At 35.5% G+C, this 16392-nt stretch overlaps 1 protein-coding gene across 2 annotated transcripts in view; it reads left to right on the top strand.

Moving 5' to 3' along the window:
- The window catches only part of LOC124359413, a 466804-nt gene that overhangs the window by 129613 nt on the left and 320799 nt on the right, over window positions 1-16392 (top strand). Inside the window, exon 1 of one of the 2 annotated variants that reach the window (XM_046812143.1) lies at window positions 425-764. The exons of the other annotated variant lie outside the window; for it this stretch is intronic. The gene's annotated coding sequence lies outside the window, so the exon portion shown is untranslated. Of the gene's footprint in view, window positions 1-424; window positions 765-16392 lie in introns of those variants that run through there. 2 annotated transcript variants of the gene reach the window in all.

Below are 16392 nucleotides of genomic sequence, written 5' to 3'. Positions count from 1 at the left end.
CTGATTTGAAGAAACAAATGTGACGAAAGCCTGAGAAGGATGACTAGTTAACGACCGCCTGGTAGACTGTGTAGAAAATGAAACAAAAGGCAAGATATGTTTGTTTATAATCTAAAGCTAATTTTAGCTTTTAAGTAAGGACTCGTAAAGTCTACCCAATATACCAAATTAACCTGTAGTAGTTCACCGAATTTTAGTGGCCATCCCATCAAAGTATGCTATAAATTGGTCAATTTTCAAATCTACAAATCATCCGAAATAATAATCACAATAATCGATTCACGAGGACAGGTGAACCAGAATCAACTGATAGGGCGGCCGGCCGTGACGTCATCCATTGTTGTGTTTGTAGTTAGCCGGGAGGCCGCAGCAGCGCTAGCGTCGTCGCGCTCGTCCGTCGCGCCGCGCCGCTGCCTCTGCCTCATCACTACGCGCGCTACCTTCAACCGAAATGAATTGACCCTATCTTCTGTGATGTGCGCGCCGAGATTTTGCCATTGCACGGTATTTGAAAAATTAGTGTTTTTGGCGCCTCAGTGGCGGAAACTTCGTCTGAAGTTGGTCGGCTGACGAGAGTTTTTCTTCAGCTTTCGGTTGTCGGTTTTTTTGCCTTAGTTGAACTTTTATCACCCAAAGTGTACTTAATATCTAGGTGCTGGTTTGTGTTTTAGCGATTTCGTTTTTAAACTTGGTGCATGTGTGTCAGTTCAGTCGAAATGGATTACATATATTTTTTGTGGGAGTAATAACCTCGAATATATCAGGTAAGCCATTTATTCAATCACTCAAATGATTAAACATTGAGTTATGTATTTCTTACTTAACTGTCAATTCCATAGATCTGAAATTTGTTTATAAAGCATTGTAAAATCTTCTGCTAAAGTAGTTGTAATGTGTGAAATAAAAGCGTTCTTGTATACATTGTTATTAGTATTATCGTATAATGTTAGAGAAATATTTGAAAAGAATATTGTCGCAAACTCACTTCTATTTTCACTCTTTTATATTGTGTTGAAACCATAGGCCTACTCGATTTGCTAATTACCATAAATGTTACTTATCTTATCTCGCACTTTCTTAAGCTCACAACTCCATATTTCATTAGAAGCTTTCAAAAGGAAGCCATGTCTTTTTTAGCGTTAATTATTGAATTTACATAATTCATGTCGTGTAACCAAAAATCAAAATTTACAGTGCAGATTATCGTACACTATGTAATAAATATATAATTTTCTACCTACACTATAGACACTAATATAGATGTATTAAAACAAGTCATTAAAACGAACAAAGGAGTAAAAATACAATGTATCTTATCTCCAATTATTCTCGCTAACCTGACATCTCTGTATTGGGCGAAGTTCTTAAAACCTCGTCATGTTTTTTATGTGTTCTTTAAAAACATTATAAATTAATTACCAATGGAGTTCTTTAGTAAATAATATACACAAAGTAGTTTACACCGGCAAACCCCATCAATAAATGAAATTGTAAATTTCAATAAAGAAATTAATTATTATTTCGTAACACTATAATATGACAAAATTAGGAGCTTAGGAATAACCAGAGGCAACTTCCATTATATGTAATAATACTACAACAATTACAATTTGTTCTCGTCTCTTATTACTCACCGATCATCCAATTAAAGTAATTACCACAGTGTCGCCGCACACCGATATGAGACAATACTACATTATGGCTTAAGCCCAACACGTGTTGTACTCACGGAGCCTGTACAAGAACTTAGAAAACAGCTTAGGCTATAACATTACTGTGCGAACTTTCTCGCCAATGTTCAACATATTAACTGACACTACATCGGAAAGTAACAGTGCATTTCTTACTGTTCCTTTTGGTGTTTTAAATTTACATTTATCTTTGTAATTCATACATTTCAGTAAAACAATTGTTTGCAACTAAGTAATATTTGATAAAACTAAATTAGAAAAATAGTTCGAGATTCCAAATATTCGTTTATGTAAGATACCTACAAAGTTTTCACTTCAAGCGTGTCGGACATTACTGACAACTGTGTAATTGTAAACAGTGAATTTAATTCATCTATCATCCTCTGGTAATCTATCTACTGATATTGGCAGTGCTGTTTTGAAATCTACATAATTATAATTCTAAAAAAATTACTTAAAGTGTAGTTGTGTCAAATATTACTTAATTGCAAACACTTTTTTGTGTTTAAATTTATGAGTTGCATACATTTTAGAAGGACGTTTTAATCATTTTACAAAATGTTTTCAGTACTCGTGTTCTTGCATGTGAAGGTGAGATAAGTCCGTATTGTACTGTTCGCTTGTGCTTGTATTTATTCAAAAACTTTGATCTTCTGAAACTGAATATTGATAATTAATATTGAATGCTATGTCAAATTAACTATTTATTTTTCTTAATGTGCACTTAATACATTATGACTTCAAACTGTATTTAATGGCTCTGCTGAGGATGAAATCACATCAAAATGTAATAAAATTAAAAACAAACGCGTTTTGAATCTGACATGATGTTCACTGTTACCCGATGTTCATTGTGACATGATGTTCACTGTGACACGATGCTCACTGTGACACGATGTTCACTGTGAAGTGATGTCCACTGTGACACGACGTTCACTGTGACACGATGTTTACTGTGACACGACGTTCACTGTGACACGATGCTCACTGTGACATGATGTTCACTGTGACACGATGCTCACTGTGACACGATGCTCACCGTGACATGATGATCACTGTGACACTATGTTCACTGTGACACGATGTTCACTGTGAAGTGATGTCCACTGTGACACGATGTTCACTGTGACACGACTTTCACTGTGACACGATGTTTACTGTGACACGATGTTCACTGTGACATGATGTTCACTGTGACACGATGCTCACTGTGACACGATGCTCACTGTTACACGATGTTCACTGTGACACGATGTTCACTGTGACAAGATGCTCAAAGTGACACGATGTTCACCGTGACAAGATGCTCACTGTGACACGATGTTCACCGTGACACGATGATCACTCTGCCACTGCACTAGTGTGGTTTCAAACCCACTTTAGATCTCTTGTTTTCGTACTCACTGAATTATCGTTCTTTAACTACGCTTTAGAACCAACCTACATAGACCCGTAAAAGACTATACAAGGACATTGAGACCTGAGTCAATCAACACAACATCGCCGGTCTCAATGCAGCTGTGCGCGATGCGTCCTTGTTACTCGCTCGATATGGCACCTTCACGCTGAACGCCTGCGACGGAGCGAATGTTCAATTATCAGCCTTCTGCAGGTAATTGAACCGAGCCAATAATTGCAGAGACCAATTGGTAATTGAAAGTAAAAGTGTGCAGAGCCGACCTACAACTGCCTGTTTCCATTCTGATGAGTCCCAGGTAAATTGTTGAGTTGGCTATTTCATTGGAATGTTCATTGGAAGGCGAACATTGAAAGGTTGTAACATATAAAAGTAAATAAACAATGAAATTAGCATAGTTCTAAGTTGGCAGTACAAAAAAGCTGTAAAAGGCATTAACCAATTACATACTAGTTGTTCACATTTCACTACATATTTATTCAAAATATATGTACAAGCAGTACAACATACATTCCTGTGCGCCACAAACCGGCGAGTATGGAACTTATAATTATTCATTAATTTAAATATATATTTCATTCTCTGTTTGTCATCATGCAAACACAATCAAAATAGAGGTAAAAACCTAAATACTTTGAACTAATAATGTAAACAATAACAAAGCATACAAATGCAAATATTTCAATAACAGTACTATAACTAACTTAATCTTTCGAACAATCAACATACAGATTAATATAAATAATACATTACTGTTCCATCGTCTGGGAAAATGAAATCATGCAATAAAACAATATTGTCTCCCCAATTAGGACCGTTTCGAGCCCTGCACTGTACACCACGTGCAATATTGTCTAATCAAATACAAATTGTCTACCAATCAACAATGACACACTAACATTATACACATCTTCAAGGCAACAGATACATGCAATAAAATAATTATAATAATTTACTTAATACAAACATTTCTCTGATAGATTATGCAACAAAATATATAACAGATAAAAATAACGGGAAACAAAAAGTTGTAACATTATATAACACATTTTAGTTGTGTATATTAACATAGAGATATCGAAAGTTTTATCTATTGAAAATAGTACTATATTGGTCCTATTGAACGTAAGAACTTTTATTATCTTACTCGTAAGCTGATTTTTACGGTTAATTACATTTTAATGTAAGTGCATAATTCTACGCGGAATATTTTTGTTAATATGATTGTCAAAGTGATTTTCTATAAGTAAATACAACATTTTAATGTTTTTATAGCACAGTGAAAACTACGAAGAGGTCTACCAAAGCAAATTATTAAGTATCCAAATGTTACGTAATGATTTAAGTTTAGTACATTAAATAAATTTATTAACCATTTAAAACTGCTGTGAAGTGTTATGAATCTATTCACAATGTTATTTTTCTCACTAACCACAAAAAGTCTTTTGATTAGGAAGTGGCCGCAAATATAATGGTTCAAGTAACCGTTCCAGTTTTTATTCCTGCTCTTCGAACGTATGGATGTATCTAAAATTTCCTGGATGGTTTCACGTCCTCACTTACGGATCAGGATGAAATATATTGGAGGGGAGTCTGTAGCAAAACATTTCAGTGATCTAAACATTCTGTTATCAAGCAATTATTTATGCTCAATTGTATAAATATTTAATAATTAAAGAAATCAGTAAGTACATAAATGGAAAAGTAACGAGACATAATATGCCATTTATTAGTTTCATTGTGGGCCGGCAAAAAGGAATATGTTTTGCCCAAATAAAAACTTAACAAATATTTACGGCCACCAAGTTAAGTTGCACTGTTTAAAGTAATGTAATTTTTTTATTTCCAAGAATAAAAAAATGCTAAATTTTGGATTTTTTGAATTTTTGCGTGTCTTTTAAGTGCTCTAAAGACAGAAAAGTAGTAACATTTATTGTCACTGTAAGAGAAACTACAGGCATTTAAACAAAGAAATTATGTTTCCAGGCCCAAATAAAAACGGCAAAAAATGTACCTAACTTATTTTGTGACATGTAAAATCATCAGAGAGTGACATATTACCGATTATACCTCAAGGAAATTATATTTCATAAACAAAAACTTGTACTTTTATAACTTTGTACTTGTACTTTCATAAATGTTGTACAAAATTATAAAAAGTGTATAAAACTCACATCCTTTCTTCAATCGTTCTATGTTCTGGTTATAAGTTGCCACTAAATTCTGCAGAGTATGCCTACATGTTTCCCTGTTCAAACTGTGTTAAGGGTGCACCAAGTCTCTTTACCTACAGAAGTATGTATGAACTTAATTAGTTGTGTTTCAATAGTTAGTAAGACTTGCAGCAGAATTAAGTTGTCCCGATTACCGAGTGACAGTGATGTAACACCTAAACCTGAGCGTGTACGAGAGGATGGGTGCCCTCAGTCAGTGATGTGCGTGAGAGATACGGAGGTCAAGGTCACCACCACCTGGCGCTCCCACAGTGGGGCAGGACCAGGACCTCTGCCGCTACGTTTGGATTCTGCCACTACCAGGCCCTCTCACTTGGTCCTTAATTTTCTCGCAATACAAAAATAAATTGCTAAAAACCATTGTGAGCCCGTACACTGCAACAGACATTCCGAAATCATGATTAAACTTACAACGCACTTATTTTCGGGAGATTACTTAAATTCTCAAAACATTTAATTTAATTTCCTTAGAAAAAAAATATATAGAAACGTTCCAAACCTATCTTAATATTAAAGAATATATAAATATTGCAGTACTTTATATAATATAATTTAATTTACTGGGAACCTAAGGAAAGACATAATACGGTTGAAAATTCCTTGGGTTGCAAGAGCAATACACGATTTCCTAGTATTATATAAACATAATATTGATTGACTTACAAAAGTAATAATAATAAAGCACACTATTTTAAATAAGGAGTGTTTAGTATTAGTAAGTATTAACATTATTTATAATGTTACCAACGAAGAAATAAAACATATTAGGAAATACAAACAAATGAAAATAACTAAAAACATAAATTCGTGACTTTATTTGTGGTTTAAGGATTGTATCTATTTATATCTAGAGGCATTTTGTAAAGGCAATAGGCAAAATTCAATATATCTACACACACACACACACACACACACACGCACGCACACACACACACACACACACACACACACACACACACACACACACACACGCACGCACACACACGCACGCACGCACACACACACACACGCACACACGCACGCACACGCGCACACGCACACGCACGCACGCACACACACACACACGAACGCACGCACGCACGCACGCACATACACACACACACAATATATGATATATTATATAATACTTTTTGTGATTCAATGTTTATTGAAATTATTGAAATTATTGAAATTATATATATATATATATATATATATATATATTATTTAGAAAATAATTCGATATATATTTCGTTTCTTCAGACTTCATATTTATTCATATTCCTTATACCGTATTCTATATAAAATATCGTAGTGTTAGATTTTGGTACAATCTAAGGTGTAATAACCCTTAAAAAATTATTTTAATATTTCATTAAGTTTTACGTAGATTCCGAACCACATAAGATTAGATCAATTGTACACAATAAACCTAGCTTGCAACACAAAGTTCGATGCTGCAGTTCTAATATCTGGTGGTTCTGGACACCTTGTTATCTCTAATATGTCAAACCTGACCGGAGTAAATGGATTACATATAACGTGACGTAGGCTAACGTCGAGCTGTCAAGTACACGGTACAATGTACGTAACACACACCTTTGCCCTTCAACTGGGATGATGGTGTTGATTATGTTTGATACACGTATAACGTTTACTCTAGGCTAAAACTGGGTGGTACTTAATTAGATTGGTCGTATAAAACTGACCCCTACCACACCGCAACTGTACTGTACACAAACGTAGGCGGATCCATGCCGCTGCCTCGGAATACAGAAGATTATTATTTTCACTCTGGGACGCCGCCAGCACATTTTTTGTGCGCGTACTATTTCGAAACAAATGCCTTTGCCAATGTTGTTCTTATTGTGGCTGTCAGGGCGTTCGTGACCTTACACGTGGTTACATCGCTAACATTTCTGGAAATACTTGGAATTCATGATAACACTCGGATTGTTAGTAATGTTTTTGGAAAAATTAACAAACTGAAAATACAAAACGAAGTGTTACTGGAAATGTATCACTGTTTTGATTTAGGAAAGTATCGCACGCTAAACTTATCTAAGGAATTATTGATTTAGGTATATTTTTAAAGACCTAAATAACAGTAAAAACTAATTATTATAAAACAAACAGAAAAAAACCTTAAAATTAATAATTTTAACTATTTATTAAAATGTTGAAAATCTTTCTACAAACCTCTCCATTCAGCATGCTCAACAGTTTAGCGAACACGTAGATTTGTGCCTATTTGTGCCTACAAGTTTATATTAAAAATGCATGCAAAGAATTCACTGTATAGGCTATTATAAAAAATATATTAAAAAATAATCGATAAAACTGTTTTTGCTTATAGCTTACATGTTACATATAAATTAAACTTAAAAAACGATAAAACCAGAAACGCGTTGCTAATATAATTAACCAATCGAATTTTAAATTGTGCTTTATTAATATACGAAGAGCTGGTAAACTGTAATAAAATACAGCTCTGTAAAGACATTAGGTCTTCCATTGGTTATATTTGCAGTTATATATAGAGACATTATTAAATAAATAACTATAAATTTTACTTCGTGAATCATTTTATTGCAGTCAACACATTTGTGATGGCTTTAAAATATGTTCTAAATACGACTTGGTTGCGTAATTCGTATTTTTCATATTTAACTTTTGCAGTAGACCCCGTGTTTAAAGAAGAAAATGCGTGACAATCTTAACGTTACGATAAAACAATCAATCGACTGTCTGGTGTAGTGTTGGGCTTATCACATCACCTATTATTCATTTGCGATAAGACTTCCTTGAAATTACCTTTTGTCCAGTTAATTAATTGAATTCCAAGAATAACTAATACTGCTGATAACTTAATGGGAGTTTAATTACTTTCTGTCAGTTCCGAGAGTAATCAATTATTAGTTGGTCGTTAATGTCGTTGCAAATATACAGTACCAACCACTTCGTCATGCATATATGTGAACCACTTTGTCATGCATATAATGTGAACTACTTTGTCATGCATTTATGTGAACCACTTCGTCATGCATTTTATGTGAACCACTTTGTCATGCATATATGTGAACCACTTTGTCATGCATATATGTGAACCACTTCGTCATGCATATATGTGAACCACTTTGTCATGCATATATGTGAACCACTTCGTCATGCATATATGTGAACCACTTTGTCATGCATATATGTGAACCACTTTGTCATGCATATATGTGAACCACTTTGTCATGCATATATGTGAACCACTTTGTCATGCATATATGTGAACCACTTCGTCATGCATATATGTGAACCACTTTGTCATGCATATATGTGAACCACTTCGTCATGCATATATGTGAACCACTTTGTCATGCATATATGTGAACCACTTCGTCATGCATATATGTGAACCACTTTGTCATGCATATATGTGAACCACTTTGTCATGCATATATGTGAACCACTTCGTCATGCATATATGTGAACCACTTCGTCATGCATATATGTGAACCACTTTGTCACGTTATCCTGTTGTTAAATATAACAGCCATTCTCAAATACAACTGTACGTAACAATTAATCAAACTATAATAAATATGATATTAACCTTATCTACCTAGACTGATAATACATCTATATAAAATAAACAAAACACATATACAATCGTGTCATGGCACTGGAAAGTTCAACTGTCATGATAAGTGATATACCATTTGTATTACCGATTATAATGTACTTATATAATTATAACTTAATAGATTATTTGAAAATAAATTAGTAAACGTTACTTTTTTCAACAAACTGGTTATTTACATTATTTTTGAAGTGCTAGTTGAAATATTAATTTTTGCTTACCGTGAAGTTGGTAAGTCTGGCCGGAAAAAACAAGTAATATTTTTCCGCGCACTAGTTTATGATCAGTATACCAATATTATTATTGTTATTGTATTGTTATTATATTGTTATTGTGTATAGCAATAAATAAAAATATGTATGTAGTCAAGAGAACTGATCATAAACATTTATTACGTGAATTATAAAGTAATTTGTATTTTATTTTTTTGGTCAATTTTAATGGTTTTAATTTTGGTATTTTGTTGGTCAAAATTAATATAATTAATGCCTACTAACCCATAATAGATTATCTCATTTGTATTGTTATTCGTGTGATTTACTTTTGTTATACATTAAGTAAATATTTCAAAGTTAGTATTTGCTCAACAGCATATGTAACAAAAAGTAAAGTACTAAACTCTGTTTTCAAGTGTTTGAATTCAAAATACTTTAAAGTGTTTGTAATATTTATACGTATATTTATACGAGTGTTTTGTTTTGAAATCTATTTTCACTGTATTTGCTGATTTTTTTAAATAATGAAAATAATACGCGTGTCATTATGAAGAGAAAGATCAGTTACATAACCTACAAAATAGATCTAATCATGTTCAATTGGAACCAGTGGCGTAACTAACTTGGGAGTGCCGATGGCCGAGCGGTCTAGGACGTATGTCTTGGGATCTGAGTTAGAGATAGCGCTGGTTCAAATCCTGTCTGTGACCGTGGTACTTTTCATCAATACCTCCGACCTTACGACTTATCAACAGTCCATCCCCCTTATTCTGTTTGATAAGATTATCGCACTGGCCAGTTCCTCACGAGGACGTACAGAATAAGGCTACAAGGGGGATCTCCCTCATCTTAGAAACCTAGGAATTGGCTAGGTTTAAGAGGTGGATCTGAGAGCACATTACATGAGGGCTATGAAATGGATAAATATAAATTTAAATAACTAAGTCAATTTAGCAAGTCATTTATTTACTGTTTTTATGATATTTAGGAGGGGGTTCTATCTCTCTTGTCCCCTCTTAGTTTCGCTGTATAATTTGGATTGCGGACTGGGAGAACCCCACAGTAGTGTACCAAAACACCAAATTGGTTTGTGTATCACTTGATATAAAATTGAAAATGATTCAGCAAGGTACTCCCTTTAAGTTTAAATCAAGCGTTTATAACTCATATATGCCTGTAAATTACAGCTCATGATGGCTACAGAGAGTTAATAGACAATAACAGGTTGTCCTATATACCAGGTACCAGTAGGAATATGTGTTCAAAACACCGAACACTGAATAATAGGTACTAGTAAGAGAAATTTAACAGAGTTTGAAAGTGTTCGGTTACCATAGTTTTTTCCGAACTTTTCAAGTTCATAACTTGAATTTTCTTACACGTAAAACTGTCTTGTTATTGATTTCTACTTTCCAAATTAAACTAATCTGTATTTCGTTTGGTTTTAAGATCATATAATATAGAACTCTAACCAACTTTACCGAAAATAATTAGCAAATGGAAATATGTCAAGTTGAAATAAATGTCTGGAGTTGAGAGCTAACAGAACTTTTATACTAGAAACGGATTTGTCCCCGGTCGGAAAGAGACCTGACGGCACAAACGGCCAAATCCCAATCAACCAATTGTGGCCCGCTGTCACGCGCTCATTAAATATTTGTCTGAAGGACGTTCCACTCAAACCTTTGCTCTTTCTTTTCCAAGTGTGATTCAATCTTTGTAGCCGATGGAACACCGCCAGTCCCACTTCTTAAACGACTACAATTATCACTAATTTCAATTATTTTGCATTTACATAATTTTGATTACATAATTTGTAGAAACTATGTTTATAGATAAAGAAATGTGTCAGATTTGTGCCATTAATTAATGGTTAGTAAACCCAAGAACTAGAGGACTTTATGAAGCGCCGGATACGTTCTTGAGTTCCCTGTTGACCTAAAGATGGAACTATCCACATACGAGTATGACTTAGAGACCGAGTACTAGCATGCTTACAGTCTCGAAGTACTAATATGATTAGCCCATAAAAACCCAAGAATTACAGGACTTTAAGAGACACGGCTGCTTTCTGGAATACCATGCTGCTTAGTATTAGAACTATGGACAGATATGAGTTAAGAGACCGAGTACTAGCATGCTTACAGTCTCAAAGTACTAGTATGATTAGCCCATACATACCCAAGAATTACAGGACTTTACAAGAGCCGTCTACATTTCTGGAATTCCATGCTGCCCAGTATTGGAACTATGGACAGATATGGGTTAAGAGACCGAGTACTAGCATGCTTAAAGTCTCGAAGTACTAGTATGATTAGCCCATCAAAATCCAAGAATTACAAGAGCCGGTTCTCTTCTGGAATTCCATGTTGCCAAGTATTGGATCTATGGACAGATATCAGCTAGCTTGGTATTAATTTTGTTTAAATAAATAAATAATTATTATTCTATAAATCATTTCAATTAATTTATAGGAAATTGACGTTTTCTTTTCATACGCCCATTCGCTTTTGCTCCAAATAATCGATCTAGTTTGAAACCATAAACATTATTCGAGGTACGTAACAATCTACCTCCAAATACGCCAAAACATAATTCAGGTACTCGACGTTCTTGTAGTTTTATTCTGCCCGTTCGCGAATTGGTGGCCTTCACGGTCATAAAGACTAGAATAAAATATGGGGAGCAAAACAGTACCGTCATAAAACACGATTGCCAATAGCGACAGTAATTTAGATTGTTGATAACGATAAACGAGTAACGATTGATTGATGTGAATATCGATAGTGCTATTCGTATCTGGACCACAGCCAGCCGTCTCTGGGTCTTGTCAAACATAACTAAACACAAAACAAAATGAAAACCTTCGAAAGATGTGGAACAAATTCCAACAATGAACGACAGATAACCTTTGACTCAACTTTTGAGGCAAACATTCAAATACCACATAGTCGATAAAATTGAAAAATATTTGTGTTTACTTTGCCCACTAATAGTTCTGCCAATATTGGGTCAAAACGCAATCGCTTCACGATTAAATACAAAATAGGTCGTACAATAAATATTTGTCTTAGGTTTTTGACGTTAACGCAGTTTTATTGTAAAATGACATAAAAATATTTTATTTGAATTGTATTACACTGTTGAGAACATCTTAATACAGGTTTTAGCCAAATATTACTATACCTAATCATGTTAGGTTATGTTTCCTCTGTCCCTTTATTAATGTATAAAAGTTTAAAAGGTCAAAGAACGTTGTATTAAAGTATATTTTATTATATTTTATAACAACAACCATATTGGATTTCAGTATGTAAAATATATAATTGTAATTAAATGTTATAAATAATGTATTTGTAGTATAAATATTGCCAATGTTGTTATAGTAATATTTGGTTTAAAAAAATATTAAAGTAAAATAACTAAGGTTTAAATTATATTATCTAAGAGGTATTATATAAATATAAGATTCTGTACAGTGCATATGTGGTAGACTGTACAAAAAGGAAAACATTACTTTGATGAATCATATCAATTTATCGAAGGTAGACATATTAATAAATAGATTTGTCACTCTGCGTAGAAAGTAAATGATTCACAGACAATACCAGTAACAATTTATGTTTAAGTTAAAAGGGCAATTTCCTTTCGCGTGGCACACATATCACCAAGTTGATGACTCCATGGGGCGTTATCACGAAGGACGATAACAGGACCAAGGACACGGTCACTGATAACGGCTGTTACGTAACTTCCTGTAAACTGAGGTGTTGGCGAACATTGGTAACGCTAGAGCGTCTATCTTTGATGGATGTGTTTTTATTTGTTTTCTTATTAATTTGTTGGACGATGGACACGTAAACCGGAGTGATCACATTACGTCATTATGTAATGTACACAATAATGTGAAAAACGAGTTTAAATCGTGTTTGGGCCTCTTGGGTGTTTAATGTATCCCTGCTTTTACTTCACTTCGACTGAGGAGAAAACGCCTGACAAACAGAGAGTAACTCAGTCTAGTATACCTCTTCCTGTACCGACCTGCTTGACAAGATTCAATGGCCAAGGATTTCTTCAAAATTCAGGCAAAAAGGATATCGTTAACTGCAGAAAGTTGATTTCCGCATTCTCAAATCCGAACACGGGCTCCGATCACATTTTCTCCTGATTTTTATAACCTCTTCGAGCCATATAAAAGTGTAAAGTTAATAGCTTTAATGATGGTTGACAATTAAAAGAATGATTTTTAATCCAGCCATCGTAGCTTTTGACTATTCAAGTAGAAAATATTCAGAAGGTCTTCTATTAAGACACGATATCAGCTGTATTCGCGAGGTTCCTCTGCATCAGGTCCTAATGTGTACAACTCGTTCAACGTTGACTGAGTGGACGCAAAATTAGTCTCTCACATAAATTTCTAATTTGCATGAACAAAACCATCTCTTACCAAGACTATAACAATTCAGGTTAAGTAAAAAGGAAAAAATAACGTTTGGTAATTGGGAAACGGAAAACTGTTAACGTGTTATATTTTCAATTGCTTGGAATAAGAATTTATTGTATCGAGAAATTTAAACAAAATTTTAACTGTTATTCCATCTCTTCACTAGATTTTGCAATAAGCTTAAATATGATTACAGTACAGTTGGCATCCGCTCTGAAGTTTGCAACAGGTGACTTGACGTGAATAATGTCCTGTTTGTTCTTGTTGTGTCTGACCGGAATGGAATGTTTGGCTGCTCCTAGAGTGCAAGGGTAGAAATATACTACACGCAAACTTTCACGTTGCACGAATCTTTCCATCAAGTGCTTACGGGTACTAATTCAAGAAAATATTTCTCATTTATTATTGTTAAGTTTTTTTTTCAGAACTACTGGATGTTATTTCTATCAATAAATATTGATTGTGGGTGTTATTTATATCCCATAGAATTGTTGTTTGTTAAAACTATTTGGGAAGGAGATTAAAAAAAATGTATTTGGTTTCTGTTCGAACTAAACGTATTATTTGCGTTTATTAAAATTACATTGAATCTTCTCGTGGGTCATCCCAGTTTCATGTGATACTTTAATCTGAAATCTTGAATAAGATGGTGCCTTTTGGTCAATTGCTATAACAATGTTAATAAGGATGATTTTTTTTGTTTTGTTTTTTTTTTGTAACAGAGGACCAGGTTTCCTAGGCCTGGTAGTTGCCTCTGAGCCATCCGGCTTATTGTGCACCCTCTCCCAGGTTTAAGCTGTATCAAATCCCAGGCCTTTACAAAACCATGAGATCTTCTGAACAATGCTTTCCTGTTCCAACCCCTCTTCCGTATACATAAGAACACCTAGGGGCCTTGAGCGTTTGCTCTGTAATGCCGGACATTCAAATATGACGTGCTTGGCTGTTTCGTCAGCCTCGCCACATTTCCTGCACAGTGTTTCCTGAACTGGAATACCTATACTGTTCAGGTAACTTCGGAATATCCAATGACCTGTAATAAAACCGCACATCTTGCAAAGGTGAGACAGTCTGTGTCACCTTTCGGATCTCCGTTCTACTCATTCTAAGGGCATCTGCTGCAATGTTCCTTGATGGTCCCTTGAGCATCCGCTTTGCTTGTACATTCCCCACAGTATTTCTCCAATATTGTAGGTGTTTGTTAACCATCCACTTGGTAACTGATGTACGTGCTAAGTTATATGAGACCCCACACGTTGGTTCGGGACCGGTAAGAGGACAGTTGGCTCCCAAGTTAGCGCAACTGTCTGCCCCTTCATTACCTGTGATTCCTCTATGTCCAGGCACCCAAGTTAGAATAACTTTATTGGTTTTCGCCAGCAATTTCATGACCTTATGGCATTCCCAGACTGTCTTCGAATAACAATCATGGTTGGCCAAGGCCTGCAGAGCAGCCCTGCTGTCCGAGTTAATGTTGATGGTTTTGCCTTTGTAGCCCCTTTCGACATTAACTCTTGCACATTCTGCAAGGGCTGTAACTTCAGCCTGAAAGACAGTTGCCAGTTTACCTAGGCTAAAGCTTAAGTTAACCCTAGGTCTGGCTCCCCAGACCCCTGCCCCAGTACCCTTCACAGTCTTTGACCTGTCCGTGTACCAGGTTAGAGCCTTCTTCATGTAGTCAGGCTCACATTTTGACCATTCCTTCCTTTCAACAATGTTGACTTGAAATGGGTTTTCCCAGTCCGTAACCTTTGCCATTCTGTCAGACATCATTTCTAGAATATCCAGTTTGAGAATTTCAACGATCTTGGAGTGCTTACTAGCATGGTGATGATGCCAGTTCCCATTGCACTTTAGTCTGTAGGCAGCCATCCTAGCGTCTCCTATGACGAATATGTCTAGGGGTGGGAGGTTTAGCACTACTTCCATAGCAGCGGTTGGTGTTCCTCTCATGGCGCCCATTGTCCCCAAGCATGCCAACCGCTGTACCTTTGACAGGTTTTTTGCGGCAGTCACCTGTTGGACTTTTGGCCACCATACCACTGAGCCATACACCATCATTGGTCTGAAGACTCTGGTGTACAGCCAATGTGACATGTCGGGTCTAAGTCCCCATGTGCATCCTACCGCACGTCGCACCATCATCAATGTAGTCTGAGATCGGCTAATTATGTATTCCAGATGACTATTCCAAGTGAGTTTATCATCTAGTTTGGCTCCTAGATATTTGAACTCCCTGCTTATCTGTATCTGGCCCCCACATAGGACTGGCTGTGTGATTTCTAGTTTCCTCCTACTTGTAAATGGTATTAGGACGGTCTTTGAAGGATTCACTGCAAGTCCTTCTTCGTCACACCATCGCTCCACGATGGCCAGTGCTCTCTGCATCATTTCCAGACACGTAACCATATGCTTGCCTCTTATGAGTATGACATCATCTGCATAGCCTTGAGCATACATACCTTGTTCATTCAGAGTCCAGAGTAAGTCATCCACAACTATGTTCCACAGGCTTGGTGATAATACACCTCCTTGTGGACATCCTCGCTGCGTTTTGACCTCTCTTGTGACTCCGCACAGAGATACCTGTGCTCTTCTGCTCTTAAGCATGTTATTTATCCATCTAACAACAGTTTTCTCCGTACCCCTGGATGTAAGCTTAGACACTATAGAGTGAGTACTCGTATTATCAAAAGCTCCTTCTATATCCAGGAATACTGCTAAAGCTATTTCCTGTTCAATAGCTTGCTCAATCTTGCCAACCAGACAGTGTAGGGCTGT

Source organism: Homalodisca vitripennis, chromosome 4 (assembly GCF_021130785.1).
Source record: "Homalodisca vitripennis isolate AUS2020 chromosome 4, UT_GWSS_2.1, whole genome shotgun sequence".
Taxonomy (NCBI): domain Eukaryota; kingdom Metazoa; phylum Arthropoda; class Insecta; order Hemiptera; family Cicadellidae; genus Homalodisca; species Homalodisca vitripennis.
The sequence above is the reverse complement of the archived record's forward strand: the minus strand, read 5'-3'. Positions and strand labels throughout refer to the sequence as shown.